Source organism: Elephas maximus, chromosome 21 (assembly GCF_024166365.1).
Source record: "Elephas maximus indicus isolate mEleMax1 chromosome 21, mEleMax1 primary haplotype, whole genome shotgun sequence".
NCBI lineage: Eukaryota > Metazoa > Chordata > Mammalia > Proboscidea > Elephantidae > Elephas > Elephas maximus.
Genome location: NC_064839.1, coordinates 68,065,651 through 68,084,492, shown reverse-complemented (window position 1 = coordinate 68,084,492; position 18,842 = coordinate 68,065,651). Strand labels below are relative to the sequence as shown.

General features: G+C 35.9%; 1 protein-coding gene across 1 annotated transcript in view; it reads right to left on the bottom strand.

The window, feature by feature from the left end:
* The window catches only part of GALNTL6 (polypeptide N-acetylgalactosaminyltransferase like 6), a 1,356,076-nt gene that overhangs the window by 1,148,927 nt on the left and 188,307 nt on the right, over positions 1 to 18,842 (bottom strand). The window lies entirely within an intron of this gene.

The window sequence follows — 18,842 nt, the reverse complement described above, 5'->3', positions numbered from 1 at the left end:
AGTACAAAATTGTGTGTATTTTTTTAGTCAAACAAACGATACAAAAATCTTAATAACGAGGTGAAAACTGCTAGAAGCCATCAGGAAGTCGATAGCTATTGAACGAGCAACAAAAGAACCTTTGAAGATACAGGAGAAAAACAGTCCTGCTATCACCTTGTATTTCCTTTTCTTGCCCAAGGAAACATCAATTGAAGGACTAACCAAAATGGTACAGATTTGAAGACACCATTAATTTTGTTATCTATAGCCCAACAAGGCCCTTAACTGCCTCCTTTACTGTCTAGTTAATAAGATAAAAAAAAAAAAAAAAATAGAATCTGTTATTTTTTACCATGGATTTCTCACTAGGGGACCACAAACTTCCCTGCCTCAAATTATGTGCTTCTGCAGGAATTTGTCCTCCAGGTCAGATGTTAAGCCAATCAAAGTATGGCCCCTTCCCATTTTGATTAATAGAGATGTGTAGCTGATAAGAGACAATGCTGGCACTCATAAGTCAGGGCTGTTCATTCAGATCAGCAATCTTGATCAACATAGCACCTGCTTCCTTTTCATTAACTTATTAATAAAATACTTCTATTAATACGCATTATCTACTTTAATGAAGAGGCATCATTTTGTTTTCTTATTGGAAATTTAGTGTATTAATTTTACTAGAAATTGAAACATACTTACAGTCTTATTGACCTAATAGATGGAACTCCGTGAGATTGTGTGAGAACTCCTGAAAACACAGTCATTAATAGATCCTGTGATCTATGATGTGTTCATATGTATTGAGAAGTATAAGTACTCCAGGCAGTTCAGCTTAAAATAGAGCGCATAAAAAAATGAACCATCACCCATCTGTCGGTTTGTTGTAATGTGGTGGTTTGTGTTTTGCTGCAATGCTGGAAGCTGTGCTATGGGTATTTCAAATACCAGCAGGGTCACCCACGGTGGACAGATTTCAGTGAATCTTTTTAACTAAGACAAACTAGAAGGAAAGATGTGGTGATCTGCTTCTGAAAATTAGCCAATGGAAACCTCGTGGATCAGAACAGAACATTGTCTGACTCACTTGCCTTGGACGTGTCATCAAGAGGGATCAACTGCTGGAGAAGGACATTATGTTTGGTGAAGTAGAGGACAAGGAAGGGTGAGGGAGGCTTTCTGTGAGATGTATTGGCACAATAGCCACAATGGACTTGAACATGGTGCAACAGTGAAGATGATACAGAATTAGACAAGGGTTCTTTCTGTTATACATAAGGTCGCTATGTGTGGGAGTCAACTTGATGGTAGCTATCAATCAATCTATGTATCTACCTAAGCCATGAAACATGAAGACAAGAACCCAGTACTTTTGGTCTTTGGTAAGAACTGTGGTAATAAAGACTATCTCCAGGAAAAGACAGCACTCATCTTAACGGCTGCAGGAGTTGGAGGAAACGTAATATTCAGTGAGCTTAGAGCATTTAAACATTGGAGGAAGAGCAAAGCAGACATCAGTGCTAGAGTCCTGAAATCCAGATCAGAGGACAAGATAGGGAAGTACATTGGTGGATCTAAGAGGTCACAGCCAAGGACATGACTTGTAGAATCCAGGGCCGGAGCGAGGTGATAGAATAGAGGAATGAGGAGAATGAACCAAGAGAAAGCCTTGGGGATCTCTACCTTCAGGGATCTTCTAGATTTGGTGAAAACGGGAATGTATGGGATGTTTAGTGCAGGGGCTGAGAATGTAGTAGAGCTTGTTAGTCATTTTGTAAGTCACATTCTGAAATGTGAGTTATGGAAGACCAAAATAGAAGGCTTCAGAGGGGAGGAGATACATGGGGACTCAGGTGACGGAGAAGAATATGAAGATTAGAAAGGTTTCAGTATTGGGTGGTGACCAAGACACTACAGATATGAAACACGAGTTATAGTCCTGAGAGTTCTTTCCTTGCCAGATGGTATTTATTCATAATTACAAAAAAACAAAAAAACATGGCTGCACCTTACAACTCTCTCAAATTTTCTTTTTGGTCAGCAAAAATAGGGTAAGCAGAGGATAGTTGAAGGTCCCAACCAACTATGATCCTACTATTGGACAGCTATGGCAGGCAGGGCAAGAGCCAATGTGGGAGTCAAAAGTCATGGAAATTGTGTGGGAGGAAGATACAGCTTTGTGATTTTTTTTTTTTTTTTTTTTTAACCACTAGATCTGATTTGAGGCTTTTATTGAGTCTGTTCCTTTGAGCGTTTGCTGGGCATTCTTTTGGACGGGCCAAAAGCAGTATCTGTGAACAGGAAGATTCCGACCAAGGAGAAATCATTTTCAATATTGTCAAACCTATATCCATTTTAATGGAAACCCTGGTGGTGTAGTGGATAAGTGCTATAGCTGCCAACTAAAAGGTCAGCAGTTTGAATTTACCAGGCGCTCCTTGGAAACTCTATAGGAGGTTCTACTCTGTCCTATAGTGTCATTATGAGTCAGAATTGACTCAATGGCCATGGGTTTATAACCACTAAATTAGGTCTCATTTATTTATATAATATTAATAATTCAACAAAATTATTTTCCCATTCTAGGACTCTTCCATGGAATAAGTTGAATTCAGATTAATTTGAATGCTGGAATACTGTCCTTGCCGGTTTCCTGTTTTTTTTCCTCCTCTCATAAACACTTATTGTCCTGAACAATCATACTAAGTATATACTGAAGGTATAGTATGTGGGGCCCTCATGACCTACCTAAGTCTCCAAAAGAAGGCTTTTTGTTTCTCACCATATGCCATTATAAAATATTCTATTGTTTATGACATGATGAAAATTACAAATATATCACATATTGAGAATATCAATGTTAGCGTATCTTCCTCATTGGAGACATACGAAGCAATATTCAAAAGTAAAATGAAGAGCTGCAACTTTTTGCTTCAAACTACAAACATTTGCAAAATAATAAACAGTTTATAGCACAATGAAAGAGGACCTAAACATTGTTTCTCAACAATTTTTAGTTTTCAGAGAACCTGTCATGTTTTTATCAGACGTGCAAGAACCTGTAAAGTGAAAATAAAGGTAATATAAATGCTGTCAGAAATGGGAGTCAGTGCATCTTGATTTATAATGGTAGTAGGGAGATGAACGTCTTAGATGTTTCTCAAGACACAGGAAGCAAAATTAAACTACCATGCCTCTCAGTAAAAATGCAACACTATACTCAACCCACAACCACTCCTATCCAGGGAGCCAATGTTAAACCAATATTAAAACCACTTTCTTGTGGTTTTAAGACATTATTGTCATTGGACCATAATCTAATATAGAAGGAAGAACAAATATTGGCCCTTCTATGCAGTGTTTCAACCTCGCCACAAATAGCACACATTTGCAGAAAACCGCTATTCTCTCTGTGCAACATATTCTTTGTATAAGTGCGTTTGTGCTCAGCTTTAAACTGTCCCATGCATTTCCTTTTCACAGGGAATTAGAGAGGTCAAACCTCACAACCACTGTTTTTCCAGTTTTGTGAACCTGTACACGTATTGCTTCAACAAGATTTTTTGTTTGCTTGTTGCTTTGTTTTTGTAACTTATGATTAAAAAATTTCCAGTTTTGTGAACCTGTACACGTATTGCTTCAACAAGATTTTTTTTTTGTTTGCTTGTTGCTTTGTTTTTGTAACTTATGGTTAAAAAATATCTTAGTAAATACAAAAATTTTTTTGTATGTTTTAGCATTAAGCCAAAACTCCTTGTCATAGAGTCAATTCTGACTCATAGTGACCGTATAGGACAGAGTAGAAGTGTCCCACAGGATTTCTGAAGTTGTAATCCTTACAGAAATGAGCTCTCACATCTTTCTCCTGAAGAGCGGCTAGTGGGTTTGAACCACAGACTTTTGGTGTGCAGCTGAGCGCTTAACCACTACACCACCAGGGCTCATTAAAATAATATTTTAATAACAACTAACTTAGAATTGAGAAACCTTACTTCCAGACAAAATAAGACATTTCTAGATGTATCTGAGCAGCAATTGAAGCTATGATCAGTAGCCACCTAAACTTAACCTTGTTCACGTTTAGCTTTGATTTTTATTCAGACTTTTATAGTCAGCATGTGAAAAGACCTCCCTTTAATTCCTCTAATAGGGTACAGAGAAACGGAATGAGAACCCATATTACACTAGATGTGGCCAACCTCTCGCTTTCTTTTAAAGAGAACACTCTTGGTGATATAGTAACATAATTCACACACCACATAAAAATAGTAAGGGCCATTGATCTCTTGTTCCTGTGGGAGTTAATGTTTCCATGGACGCATTTTTCCTCTTCTCAGTGAAGGTCCTGACCTGCGGTTACATTTAAGAGTCTGGAGAAATGGCACTGGTCAATCTCTTTCTGTATCCTGTGCTTTCCTCCTAAGATGTAAATTTGGGCTAGTATTTTCATTTCTCATTGGAAGAAAATCTACTATTTCTCTTCATGAAGTAATTTTGATGATTTAAGTTGGCTGTTTTCAATAAGCTACAGGGAAACCATAAAAGGGTTAAAAGCAGGTGAGTGTGGAGCCAGGCAAGTTGCCTTCTCCTGAGGGCCTCCTAACCCACATCCACAAATCATGCTTCCTTCCATTCGTGGCTCCAAATCCTCCAAGTGTCACTTACACACATGGTCCAATATGAACTTCAATGAACATAAGGAGATTCATTGAAACTTTCCCTCACTTGCAGCAATAATTAAGAGTCATCTGTAGATCAAGGCAACTTTTCTTCTGTTTTCCTTTGCCAACCCCAAACCTACTGTAAGGGAAGATCGAGGAACTCAAATTATTTAGGGCCACCCAGGAGCGTTGCTCATTATGCTTCTGCCTAACCAGAGACAAGGTTCTAAATTAAGTCATAGTTCAATGAAGCGTAGGAATAATTATTTCAGATAAACACATCCTTGTGTTTGTTAAACACAATACTATTACAATGAAGAATAAAATAATAATATTAATAATAATAATAATCATAGCATACACATCGCAACATCCTGCTCTTGAATACTCACATGAAGTCTTGCATTTAATTATAATTTCACTTTCTCTACTAGGAAGAGTTCATAAACATATTGCAGATATTAAGAAAACTGAGAATAGCAACAGTAATTGAATGGAAGGTACTGACATAATTTAGGTACTAAGTACATCAGGATTATAAAATAATGGCCTGTGAAATATCACGTCATTCCAAAGCAATGTAGATCAAGGACAAACAAAACTGTTATTGCCCTGTTATAGAACTCTGAAAATGGAGCCACTGTTTTTGAGATGCACATTTGGAAATAATTTATGTGTTTTGAAATTGCTTCCACTTTACAGAATCTTCCATATGCCAAAGAAAGCATAACATTAAATGATAAATATCATCATACTTCGCAATAAAGGTGTGCATCGCTATTTCAGAGAAGCACCCACTTAGTATTAAGAGGACTGATTCGAGTACGTGGGCTGTTAATTTTCTGTTTATGTAAGCAAACTGAGCAGGGTGACAGCAGGAATGGGCTTGCAGCAGGCCATTTAAGAGCACGTATAAAATGAATCTTAATAGAAAACGGGACTTCTATGCCCCAAGTGCAGGTAATATGATGCCTTTATCCGTGATAGTAGCTTTTTACTCTGTACAATGGTCCTACATGCTATATTCTTAATTCTGTTCAGACATTAGTAAAAGGTATTTGAAAAAATACAACATGTAGTACATTGAGTTTTCTAAACAATTATCTTACTACCAACATATTTAGGAAGACTTTGACTTCACTGGCTTCTCTTTCTTATATGTCTATTTTCTTTTATGATTGTAAAAATAATAGTTATTCAATATTAAACATTTCAAAATAGATAATATAGAAAGTGAAATAACTTTGTAATCTCACCACCCAGTGAAAACTGCTGTAAAATTCTTATATCCCTGTATTTCTCTGCTCATATACTAATAAAAATGGGAGCAACTGTACATATTGTTTTGTCCCTGGCATTTGTCACATAATGGTATATATGAGATAACTTTTTTTCATGTTATTATATTGTAGGATTATATCCGTAGTTTATGTGACCAGTGATCTACAGAAAAAATATTTTAGGTTGTCTTCAGTTTTTAGTAAAATAGTTTGGAATTAAAATCTATTTTTATGCTTCATCTTTTAACCACGGTAGAGGTGTTTTTAAATTACTAGGAGTGGAAAGGCTGGATAAAAATCAATGAATATTTAAAGTTTTAGAGTGCCAAGTGCTCATTCAAAAATGTGTATTCCCTTCCCAATGCCCATTCCAAATCTGGCTATTATTTTTTCTAATGTTCTACTAACTTAAAATTTAGAACATTATCTTTTGTCAATTTGAAGTTTTCTCATCCTTATTAAAGTTGATCAGAAATAATTTTGAATGTTTGGGTATATTGATTCTATAAATTGACTGTTTATATTCTACACCCATTTATCTGTTCTTATTGATTTAATTGTGCTATATAGAGAGAGAGGTATTACAGAGAAAGTGATGACAAATGGTTTTTCATATTTTTTTTTTTGCTTTGTACTTTGAAATGAAATTTTCTTTGTTAAATTTCCCCCAAATGCCAAGTATTAAGGACATTCCCAGAAACAAAATTCTGAATTAATGATGAGAAATAAAATTGTCATTTTACTGATGATTAAAAGTCTAATCTGAGAAATAGACTAATAATGGGAGGGGTTTGGTATTAGTGAATCTGACTCCACTTTCTGAATTAAAGGGAGAAGAGAAGACCTAAAGCTACTCCCCACAAAATTATGTTTAACTTTTGTTTTACTATTTTTCCATATATGTTTAAAGTGTCATGCTGTACATATTTTGAAATTTATTTTATTTATTAATATAAGGAGAACTTCCCATGCCTCTATGAATTCCTGGAAAATATACAACTATTTTAGTTACATGATGTTCTATTATATCTATATACTATCATTTCTCTTTTATTTTCTTATATATTAACTATTAAATATTTCAATTATACACATGCAAACATGTAATAAACTACTACAAACGATAATTCAATTGACATGGTTGCTCAGTGGTTAAGAACTACGTTGAGCTGTGGTTGCTAACCAAAAGGTCGACAGTTCAAATCCACCAGATGCTCTGTGGGGCGGTTCTCCGCTGTCCTAAGGGTCGCTATGAGTCAGAATCTACTTGACGGCAATGGGTTTCGTTTGGTTTGTATGTAGGTCCATAAACGAAAGCCTTTGTGTGAAGTTTCAGAGTTTTTGGTATTTTATAACAGTTATACATTACCAAATTTATATAAAAAGGTGATAATTTATATACTGCATATACAACATTTGAAGTTAGTTCTGGGGAAATACCCTATAATCCAACAAATTAATATTTCTGCAATGAAATTTATGAATATGTATAAAAAATGAGATGTAGAAAGAATACAAATACTTCATGTCAGTACAAATCAGGTTGTGAAAAACTTTCATCTTTAAAGCCCTTTGCATTGTGGAATTATAGTTATGGGATTGTGGCCTCAATGTAATCATACACTCTTCTATGTTATTTTCTTACCGTCAATTACAGTCAAACAAAAACTCAAAGTTATAACTTAAAAAAAAAAACTTTTATAAAACCTTTTAAAATTTATAATAATACACTAACACAAAAATTTTCACATGCCAGGCGCTTATCTCAATACATTAACTGATTTAATTCTCATACTTCAAAGAATCCTGTGGGATAAAGACTAATAATATTTCCATTTTTTGGATGAAGAAACTAAGGTAGAGAGATTATGCCTAAGGTATAGCGAATGTTATGATTAAACCTCATACCTAGACAGTTCCTCTCTGCAGCAATATTTTGTTATACTCCCTCTCATTATGGATTTCATTCCTATACACAAGATCTCTTGCAAACAGTTTTTTTTATTATATTTCTATAAGCTATATGAGAACGGTCATTTTGCCACATCTTTGACAAAAATGGAGGTTTTTACTTTCTAAAATTTTACTAATTTGATAAAATCAATACCTTATTTTAAAAAATTTTTATCTCTGGAACTCTCGTAGAGTGGGCCTATTTTATTTTAATTTTTTGGCCATTTATAATTCAGGTCGTCTTTTTTTATATTTGTTATTTTGTAAGTATTTTTAAGTTGTATTGCTGGAGTTATTTTCTCGTTGCAATTTTTTTTTTTTTCATTGAAATTCTCTCACGTTTCTTGATTTCTAACTATTTATTTTGCCTCTCCCTCTGTTCATTTAGCCCTTTGGCTATGAATAAAATGTTTTGAGCACTGGCTTAGATATTCTTGTTTCTTTTACCTAATTTGACCACTGTGGATATGCAATATGAGCAGAAAATAAGTCTTTGTGGTATGAAGCTACTGAAGTTTTGCAATATTTATTACCATAGGCTACCATTTTGTAACCTGTATTAGTTGATAAAGGTGAAAGGACAATGCACCTTTTATCTCTTCAATTCATAGAAGAGCTTAATGAAATAACAGTAGAAAGGCACAAAGAAACTTTTTTTTCTTCCTGATCTTATCACCTCACCAGCATTCCCCACCCGCACTATCAAAATTTCCTGTGGCATAAATTATATAATTTTTTTCATTTAATGTAACAATATTTTAGTTTATTTAATACCACTTTTATTAGTTTTCTTCCCCCTCTTTTTTCTTACTCATTACATTTGTGCATTTCTCCAAGTTTTCCATCCTCCAATCACTTCTCTTCTTTGCTTTCTTTCATTCTGTGAGAGCCCATTTACTTTTCCCTTTCATAATGCTAACTCTCACATCTATGTGATACCTACATACACATGTACATCTCCTACAATACCTACATATAAATCTCCAGCCCAAATTCTCTTTCTTGGTTTTCACTCCTCTACTTTCTTTACATTCATTGTTCTATCAATACTAACCACCAGTTGCTGTTGACTCGGTTACAACTCATGGTGACTCTATGTATGCCAGAGCAGAAGTGCTCAATAGGGTCTTCATGGCTGTGACCATTCAGAAACAGATCATCAGGGCTTCCTGACTAGTTACCTCTGGATGGGTTCAAACTGTCAACATTTATATCGATAACCCAACACTTAACCATTTTTTCTACCCACAGTTTCTACCAATATTAAAGGAATACTCAATTAACATTTTGGCTGAGGAAGACCATGGGTGTAGAAATAGTATCAATCTGTATTTAACTAGTTATTCCTCTGGCCTTCAGCTGCCCCTTGAGAATTAGTGATTAATTAATACAACACGGTTTCCCTGTAATTAGTTCATTCATCTCATTGCCTGACTGTTACTTTTTGAAATTCTCTGCACAGGTGAACTAAAATTTGTCTCTCAGCACTGCCAAACTTTTCTAGATCTGCCCACTGCCACAGAGAAAGGGTTATTCATTTTATCACATGACAAACCTTTAGCTTTCTAGTGAAAATTTTATTTGCGACACTCTGAGGCAACACCGCGCGCAGCCATTCTTCTTCCCTACACATGCGTATCTATTTCTACTCTCACCATCTCAGAGCGACTTGTGTTTATCCATTCCACAGTTTGAATTCTACAATGTCAGGCTAATTGTATCTCCTCAAGCAACAGTTAGATAATCTGTGCAGGGAGTGAAAGGGAGTTGGTGGTGACAAAAACGAGCACATTATTACTTTGTAAGAGGAATTTAGAAGGGACATATAAGACAATGAAATTGAAAATGAAGCTGAGCAATATAAAATAGCAAATAAGTGACTGTTAGTAATTTGGCACAGGCTTGAGAAAGAAAATGCATTGTCAAAAAGTGGCTATAAATTAACAGGAATGAACATTTGAAGGCATAGTTATGGGGCTGCTTGTCACCCATTGTTTCTTTCAAATACTCCTGCACATAGAGGTATCCACCAGCATGATCTGTTAGGAAAGGCGATGTATATTTAGATAAATTGGTTTCAAATACGCCCTGTGAAACTTCAGGTTACTAAATGGTATAATCTAAAGTTCCTAAAACAATAAATTATTTTCTCAAATATAAGATGCAAACTCCTTGAGAAAACTGTTGCTGTTATTATTAGTTGCCATTGAGTCAGTTCAACTCATGGTGACCTCATGGACAACAGAACTAAACATTATCCAGTCCTGTGCTATCTTCATACTTAATTAGTATGCTCCAGTTCATCGTTGCAGACTGGATATATCGAGGGCTCATCTTCCAGCACCGGTGTTGTTAGCTGTCATTGAGTCACATTCCCAACTCATGGCGACCCCATGTACAAAGGAAGGAAAGCCTGCCTGGTCCAGTGCCATTCTCGCCATCAGCTGTGGGTCAGACTATTGAGATCCACTGGATTTTCACTGACTGATTTTTCAGAAGTAGGTCATCAGGCCTTTCTTCCTAGTCCATCTTAGAGTGGAAGCTCTGTTGAAACCTGTTCAGCATCATAAAAACCAAAAAACCAAACCCAGTGCCGTCAAGTTGATTCGGACTCATAGCAACCCTATAGGACAGAGTAGGACTGCCCCATAGAGTTTCCAAGGAGCGCCTGGTGGATTTGAATTGCCGACCCTTTGGTTAGCAGCTGTAGCACTTCACCACTATGCCACCAGGGTTTCATAGCAACACAAAAATTACAACTGACAGACAGTAATGGCTGCACAAAAGTACATTAGATGAGAATTGAATCTGGACCCCTCACACAGAAGATGAGAATTCTCCAACTGAAGTACCAATGTCCCCTCTCTAGCACTATATGCGAAAAAATTCTGTTGTTATCCATAGGGTTTTCACCAGCTAATTTTTGGAAGTAGATAGCCAGGCTTTTCTTCCTAGTCTGTCTTAGCCTTTAAACTCTGCTAAAACTGTCCACCACGGGTCGCCATGCTGGTATTTGAAATACTAGTGGCATAGCTTCCAGCATCATAGCAACACATAAGCCTCTGTGTATGAAAAATTGGCAGACAAGTGGTGGAGGAAACTTTTTTTTTTTCTGAAAAATTTAGTTTTGAAAAAAATAGCTACCTTTAAAAAAAAATAGTTTAGTAGCTTATAAGCTACAAATTTGCATTACAAGTTGAATCTGAATTCTACTTCTCCCTTACGTAAATGTCATTGTACTAGCTACAACACAGAAAAGAAGTTCTTACTGAAAGGGGCAATATAATTACAAGCATGTTTATTCAAGTATACTTACTCTTACCTGTTCTGAACTGGTCCCATAAGAAGTTTATCAAGTTGGGACTATAAAGGAAACTGGCTTTCACTTATATAGATGTACATTGTATGGATACATGAGGATAACTAACTGAATAGCCTTCTGATTCACAAAATCAATTTGTATCTCCCTGGTGGTACGCTGGTTAAGAGTTTGGCAGCTAACCAAAAGGTCAGCAGCTTGACTCTGCCAGCCGCCCCTTGGAAACCCTAGGGGCAGTTCTACTCTGTCCTGTAGAGTCCCAATGAGTCAGAATCGACTCAATGGCAATGGGTATATAGTCAAAGAAAAAAAAAAAAAAAAAACTACTACTCAGGATTAGGGAACGCGATTTAGTATGAATAAAAAGGAAAAGTAAAAAGCTAGCATTACGGATCAAGTTCTTTTGTCAGCAAGCAGAACGGAAGCCTTTCAGGATTAGTCCAGGAACATGCAGGCAGATTGAAATAGCATCGATTTAACTGGCAGCCACTCACTGCCTTCCATTAGACAGATATCCGCCTTATGAATTGCAATGAGCATTAGATTTGCCTTCACAGCCAGTCATATCTGATCTAAAAAGCTGTAATGGAAAAGGAAATTTCTCGCCCACAAAATATTGACTTAAACAGAGAAGTACGTTCTCATAATTTTTGATTAGTCACACTTCCTCAACTCCTCAAGAGCTAGTCTTTTACCAGTTGATAATTATTTTTATTTATGGATAGGATTTTTCCTTTACCAATACACAATTATGTAAGTTGTATTGCTCTTCTCTTTGCCTTAATTCTCTACTCCCTCAAATATTCAGTAATAATATAAACTATTGTAAGAGAGTCTACTCAAATCTGAAATACCTATGAAAGAAATTAGAGGCCAAATACAACTTTTGATCCAGAAGTAGATTGCAAATAGTTAGAAACTGTCTTACTTATCTAGTGCTGCTATAACAGAAATTCCACAAAAGGATGGCTTTAATAAAAAGAACTTTAATCTCTCACAGCCTAGGAGGCCAGAAGTCCAAATTCAGGGTGCCAGCTCCAGGGGAAGGCTTTCTTTCTCTGTTGGCTCTGGGGGAAGGTCCTTGTCATCAATCTTCCCCTGGCCTAGGAGCTTCTCAGTGCAGGGACCAAAGGATGCTCTCTGCTCCTGGCTCTGCTTTCTTGGTAGTATGAGGTCCCCACGTGTCTCTGCTCCCTTCTCTCTTTTATATCTCAAAAGAGATTGATTTAAATTACGAGCTAATCTTTTAGATTGAGTCCTGCCTCATTCACATAACTGCCTCTAATCCCACCTCATTAACAACATAGAGGTAGGATTTACAACACACAGGAAAATTACATCAGATGACAAAATGGTAGCTAATCACACAATCCTGGGAACCATGACCTAGCCAAGTCGACAGATATTTTGGGGGGACACAATTCAATCCATAACAGGGACTGATACCCAATCCTCTCATATACTAATTGCCATTATATTCTTTGGTCTATATCTGGGTTTTTTAATGATAGTCTACTGGTATAATGGCTTCTTTTCACGTTACTATTTCGCTGTCTTACTTAGGATAGCTTTATAAAGTCTTCAGGTTGATTAGAGTTCCTACTTCTGTTTTTATCAGATTTTTCTTGACTATTTTTGAATACTTACTCTTTGTTTGCAACATTTGAAATAAAAGTGAAAAATGTCACAATAAAAGAGAAAAAGTCTGTTAATATTTTGATTTGCACTCTACTGAACTCACAGAACAATTTGGAGAAACTTGACATTTTTAGTTCCACATCTTCTTGTTCATACAGCTTTATGTGGGTGTTCTTTTATACCTTTACTAATCTTTGGTAACCCACATAGTTCTTGCACATATTTTCTGAAATATCTATGAATACCTAATTTTTTTTGTTATTTTGTTAAAGAGGGATATGTATTTCAATTGCATATCATAATCCTTTCTTGTTGCTCTTTAGATTTTTTTGTTTTCATTTTTGCATATGTTTGTTTTAGGTATCAACTTTGCTGAAGTCTCTTAGTTCTCTGAGTATGGATGAGAGCTTCTTCAGCTTTCTAGATAATCAAAGTATTGGCAAATAAAAATTGTTCTGCTTCCATTCCAATGCTTATAACTCTTTTTTTTTTTTTCCTTGTATTCCATGGGGTAAGATCCCCTCAGTGCTTGTGGGACAGAAGCTGTTAATCAATGATCTTATTTCAACATTTACTGTAACACATGCTTTAAAATTGTCTGTAGATTTCAATTATCTTGTTTAGCAAATTCTCTTCTAGTCTTAGTTTTCCAAGTTTATGGAATGTATGTTGAATACTTTTTAAAATAGATATTATTTTCTCTTTTTAACTGTTATCTCTCCGAATTACATTTTTTTTGTTGGTATCATAATTGCATTTCACCCTTTTACTTAGATTTTTTTTTTTATCCCTGTACATAATTGAAATAACTTTAATTTTTTTTTTAACTCTACTTGTGTGACATAGGATTCAAGGTTGAATTAATCACGTAAGATGATCTGAGTAGTTTCTCTTTTCCTCCATTCTTTGATAAGTCATTAAAGTGATGATTAATTGGCAGACTAATTAACTGATTAAGAGTACAGCACTGAAACCCTCTGCATTTAACTTCTCTGGTGTCCTTTTTGTTTGTTTGTTTTTCATTTATAAAGTGAGAAAAATAAGAGAATCAGTCCTAATGAGTATTGTAAGAATTACATCAGCTAAGAACTTAGAACAGTATCTGGTCGTGGTACGTGCTCAATAAATTTTAGCTACTTTTTAAACAAATGTTAGTAGATGAAATATATGAAGGTAATAAGAGTAAGGCAAACCATGCTACAGTGTGGATAAGAGGTTTAAACTCTATGTAGATATGTTATGAAAAATAGAAAAACTATGCTAAAACAAAACTTCAAACATGACAGAGTGACAGAAAGTTGCCTCTAGAAACATCAACAGAGCATCACTGTTCATGGTGACCTTGTTAAGAGGAGGCTGACTCCAGAAAACAACTTGTTCACAGATTGTGGCTATAGGGTAAAGAGTGTATAAAGTGATTCCCATCTGAAAGGACTGGACAGCTAGTGAAGGTGTGTTTTGTTTCAAAATGGTAGATACTTGATCATAAACGATGCTGGCAAAGAATCTGTACAGAGTGAAAGATGGAGAATTCAGAACAGGGCACGAGTGAGGCAAAGGTCCTGAAAGATGGCTAACATGTGATCCAGAGAACTGGTAGAAGAATGTATAAATAGCAAGAAAGAAGAAGCATTTTAAGACAGATTTAGAGAATTTCCATATTTGGGTGGGAAATAACCTTAGTTATATCCGACTAATGTCCCTTTTTTTTACATTGTGACATATCAGATAAGACCAAATGTCAAAAGTGAGAGGAAGGATGGGGTCCTAGAGTACTGAGGAAAATTAAGATAGATGGAATACTGATTTTTTAAGTACACACTAAAATTATCCTTTTTTTCTGTCAAAATTCACTTAATTGCACATGGCCCCACCAGGAGCTCAAAATTTGCAACAATTGTTTGTTACGCATGTTTTGAAAACAGAAGTTCAGGCTCACTTATGACACCAGATGTGTGGTCGAGATAAATACGATGCCCTATTAAAATGGCCAATCAGGTGTGTTTATTCTTTAAAAATTAATTTCCCCCTGATCATTAAAATGGAACATATGGCTTCCATATTCTTCATTCCTTCTAAGATCACTAACTTTTTTGTTTTGTTTTGTTTGTTTGTTTAATCTAGATTTATCTGGAGTTACAGTGCATAAAATGACTGGTAAATTGGATTGTTCTGTGAAAGTCTAGTCAGGAAAACAGAACCCATGAAAGACATTTTTTTGAAAAAGGACTTGAATAGGCAATTCTGTACAGGCAAATAGAGGATGGTGAAGGCAATCCAGAGATTAGCAGGAAGTCATCTACTACAGCCTCCAGTGTAGAAAAACAAGGCAGGAAACAGTATTCGCAGAGCCCAAGTTTGGGGCTGCCAAGTGGGAACTGATCACAAGGGCCAGGGGACTAGAATCACAGGAAAGGCAAGGTGCAGACATGCACATACAGAAGGGAAGAAATACCCTGGCCTTTAGGTTCCTCTTTTCCTCCCAGTTCTCATCAACTCTCCCACCATCCAAAGCCAGCCACACGTCAAATGGTTGGAGATGCTGGAAGAAGTTTCTTGTGATTCACAGCCCAGTAGGAGATGTGTCAAGAATGATTTCGAGAGCAAACAGGCAAATGACTAGTGCAGTAAGAAGGTTCATGTATGTTATGAAAGAAAAGTAGTATTGATTTTTATTGTCAGGTATATATTTACATACCTCCCTAAGAGGAAAAATATTCTTATGTCATAAAATTAAGGATAAAAAAAAAAAAAACACTCTATCATTGGCTAGAGTGACTGAAAATTAATCCTCATCACTGCATCTTGCTGTTTATTAACTTTGTTGATGTCTGTAAAAATTTGACTATCAAAGGGTAACATAAAGCAGTAAGCTAAAACAAAAAATATATATTTACTCATTTAAAAATAATCAGGTAGGAATCTATAAAGTTTTGATGGATTTAGCAGACAACATATAAACAATTATTTTTCAAAACATCCATGCAACTTTCTAAAAGATTTCCCCCAGGATATTTATGAAACCCTCATATTCTAAAGGAGATTAAACTATTTATTCTTTATGTTTTTACAATACCAATATTTTACGTATAAGCCAATGGGATTATATATGAAATAAAGGTATTTTATTAAAATATTAGCTGGTATATAAATTCATTTTTCTTCCTTTGTTTTTTTTTTTGCTTAACATAAAAACAAATTAAATGCAATCATACGCTCACCTCATTCCGAAAGTAGTTTTAAAGTACGCACACTTTTTGAAATTATTTCTACATTCCATTAGTTCTACATTCATTCTTCTAAACTTCCCACGACACTACAATCTCATAGTCACTTTGCATGAACAATTTCTGACTTATTTACAAGTTATAAATTTTCGGCTTAGAAAATTAATCAATCCTTCTGATGTTACCTTGTCTGAAGAAAGATTAAACCATGATAAGTATGTTGAGTGGACTCATAGAATTTGATGGAGAGTGTTGTAAAAGCCAGCCAAGAAATGTAGTCCTATTATCTTTGACATTAAACAAAAATTATAACTACTGTGTTTGCTATAATAATTTGATAACCAGGGATAGATATTTTCAACTATTTTTAATTTGTTTCACATCATATACTATAATTTTTGGCTTATATATGATAAAACTATTTTCAAGATTATTACCAAAATAAAATGCAGCAAATTAAAAATATATACACTCCTGTCCTTGGTAACGCATTTGCTCAAAATAAATAACTCATTTCAAAATATTATGTGGTAAAACGTTATCCAAAGTTTCAGCACATTTATTAATTTTATCATTATTGAAAATGTTTCTATTTTCAGGAGTTGAATTTCAAAAAGGAACTTAGTTAATGAAACTTTAAAATAAGTCTGTAGTATGTTTATATTAGATTTCTGTAATATATTAGATATTGTGGAAACCTTGGTGGTGTAGTGGTTAAGTGCTATGGCTGCTAACCAAAAAGCTGGCAGTCCGAATCTGCCAGGCGCTCCTTGGAAACTCTACAGGGCAGTTCAACTCTGTCCTATAGGGTTGCTATGAGTCGGAATTGACTCCACGGCAGTGGGTTTGGCTTGGTTTGGTTAGGTATTGTATGGCCAAAGATTCAGATATAACATATATAGCAAAGACACCAATTCGCCACTTTGCCAGAAATGTTTATGTTTATAACTTTCTTTAAAAAGTATATGTATATATTAATTTATAGAGTTATCATATTTCCCAGCTGTTCAGTCACAACCTCTGTTTTTAATACTCTATTTACTTTTACATAAAAAAATCAAAATGCCCTGGAATTTAAATACTTACAGTGTTTTTCATGTCCAACAGCTTGTAAATGCTGTATAAACATAACAGTCCAAGAAAGTGTGGCAGTGATGTAAAGGTGATTGGGTATGATATAAGGTAACTATAATAAAATTTTCAGGGACACCATTGTAAAAATTCAACCCTATAGAGAGTTTGCCACTAAGCCAACTTCCCAGTGAGCCTAATCCTGTGAAGGAAACTCAGACATGGTGTAAAACACATGCTTCAGAGTGATCTAAGGCAAGGGACAAGGAAGTTGGGTTATGTTAAAGTGATTCTCGCAGTCATTTCCTATCAATGACGGCTGTTATACACAGTGTACATAAAAAGATTAAATTTTTTTTTTTTTTTTTATAAAAGATAGGGCTGGTTATTTAATTTTCGGGGCCCAGTGCAAAATAAAGAACTGCGCCCCTGGTCAATCTCTTCCCACTGTCAGCCACCCCAACCCAAAGTGGATGGGAAAACCCAAAGGAATTGCAACTTCCCTTCTGAAACATACTTAGTACCTGGATGGGAGTGGGCAAGAGACCCCTGGTGAACGTATCATTGTGTTGACAGCCGGGGCTGAGATTACCCATTGTCCATCCAAAGACGCTGCACAGTGCACATCCTACCATTCCTGCACTTCGCTGAAGCCATCACAGGGGGGTACAAGGCCAAAGAAGAACGCATCTGTATACCTCTCCTCTCCTCTTTTTTCTATCGTGAGACCTAATTGTTTTTTTTTTTTTTTCTTTTAAATCATGGAATGGCTGTTTATTTATTTATTTATCTAATTATTGCGTTGGTGGTTCAATGGTAGACTTCTTGCCTCCCTGGCGGAGATTTCATTTCCCGGCCAATGCACTTCATGACCTCTTTGTGGCTCTAGTGGCGCAGAGGTTTCCATTCTTTTTTCCACGCCAGTTAAGTCCTTCTGTTTCCAATTGCCGCCTTCTTTTCCACGGCTATTATGACTATTTTATCCATTTGAACATCATAGACACACCAATAGTGAAAACGTTATTTTATTTTTATTTTTGTCTGGAACTAAGAAATTGACTTTAATTCCTCCTCAGAAGAAAGACCCAGCGAAAACCCAGCCTAGAAAACCCTATGGGACAGTTCTACTCGGTCAGTTCTACCGGGTCGCTAGGACGACACTTAACAACAACGTCAACATACATTTTTTGCAGTATTATTTTCCCTTTGTCTGCCACTGTCTCTTTAACCCTCTCATCCTAGATGATCTATTGTTTCTTCCAACTAACGCTTTTCTCTTAAATCCAAAATTAGTATTTACACCGGAAGATGGAGAATTTTGTCCAACAGCAATAGTAGGAAGACGGTTGAAACGGCCACTCCACAGCTGGAGGCTTGGTCCGGACCCTGGTGGCTAGGCTCTGCCTGTGTCTTCTGATGAAAGCTGTAGCCTCCCACTCCTCCTGGTATACTCCAGCTTTCCAGTTCTTCTGCAGGCCGTGGCCTCCCAGTCCTTCTCATAGACCTGTAGCCCCTCACTCCAGAGACACCAACAGCCCTGGGCATGGTGACGACCTTGAAAACCTCTTCTCAAGGTTGGAGAAATTCTGCTTCAGGCTTTATTTTGTAGCATTAAGTATGACTTGGCTATCCAAATTTACAAGAAACGCTATAGTTCCTGATTCCATACAGAATACATATTCTTGGGTCCCTAAAACCTTCTCTGCCCCTGCAGCTC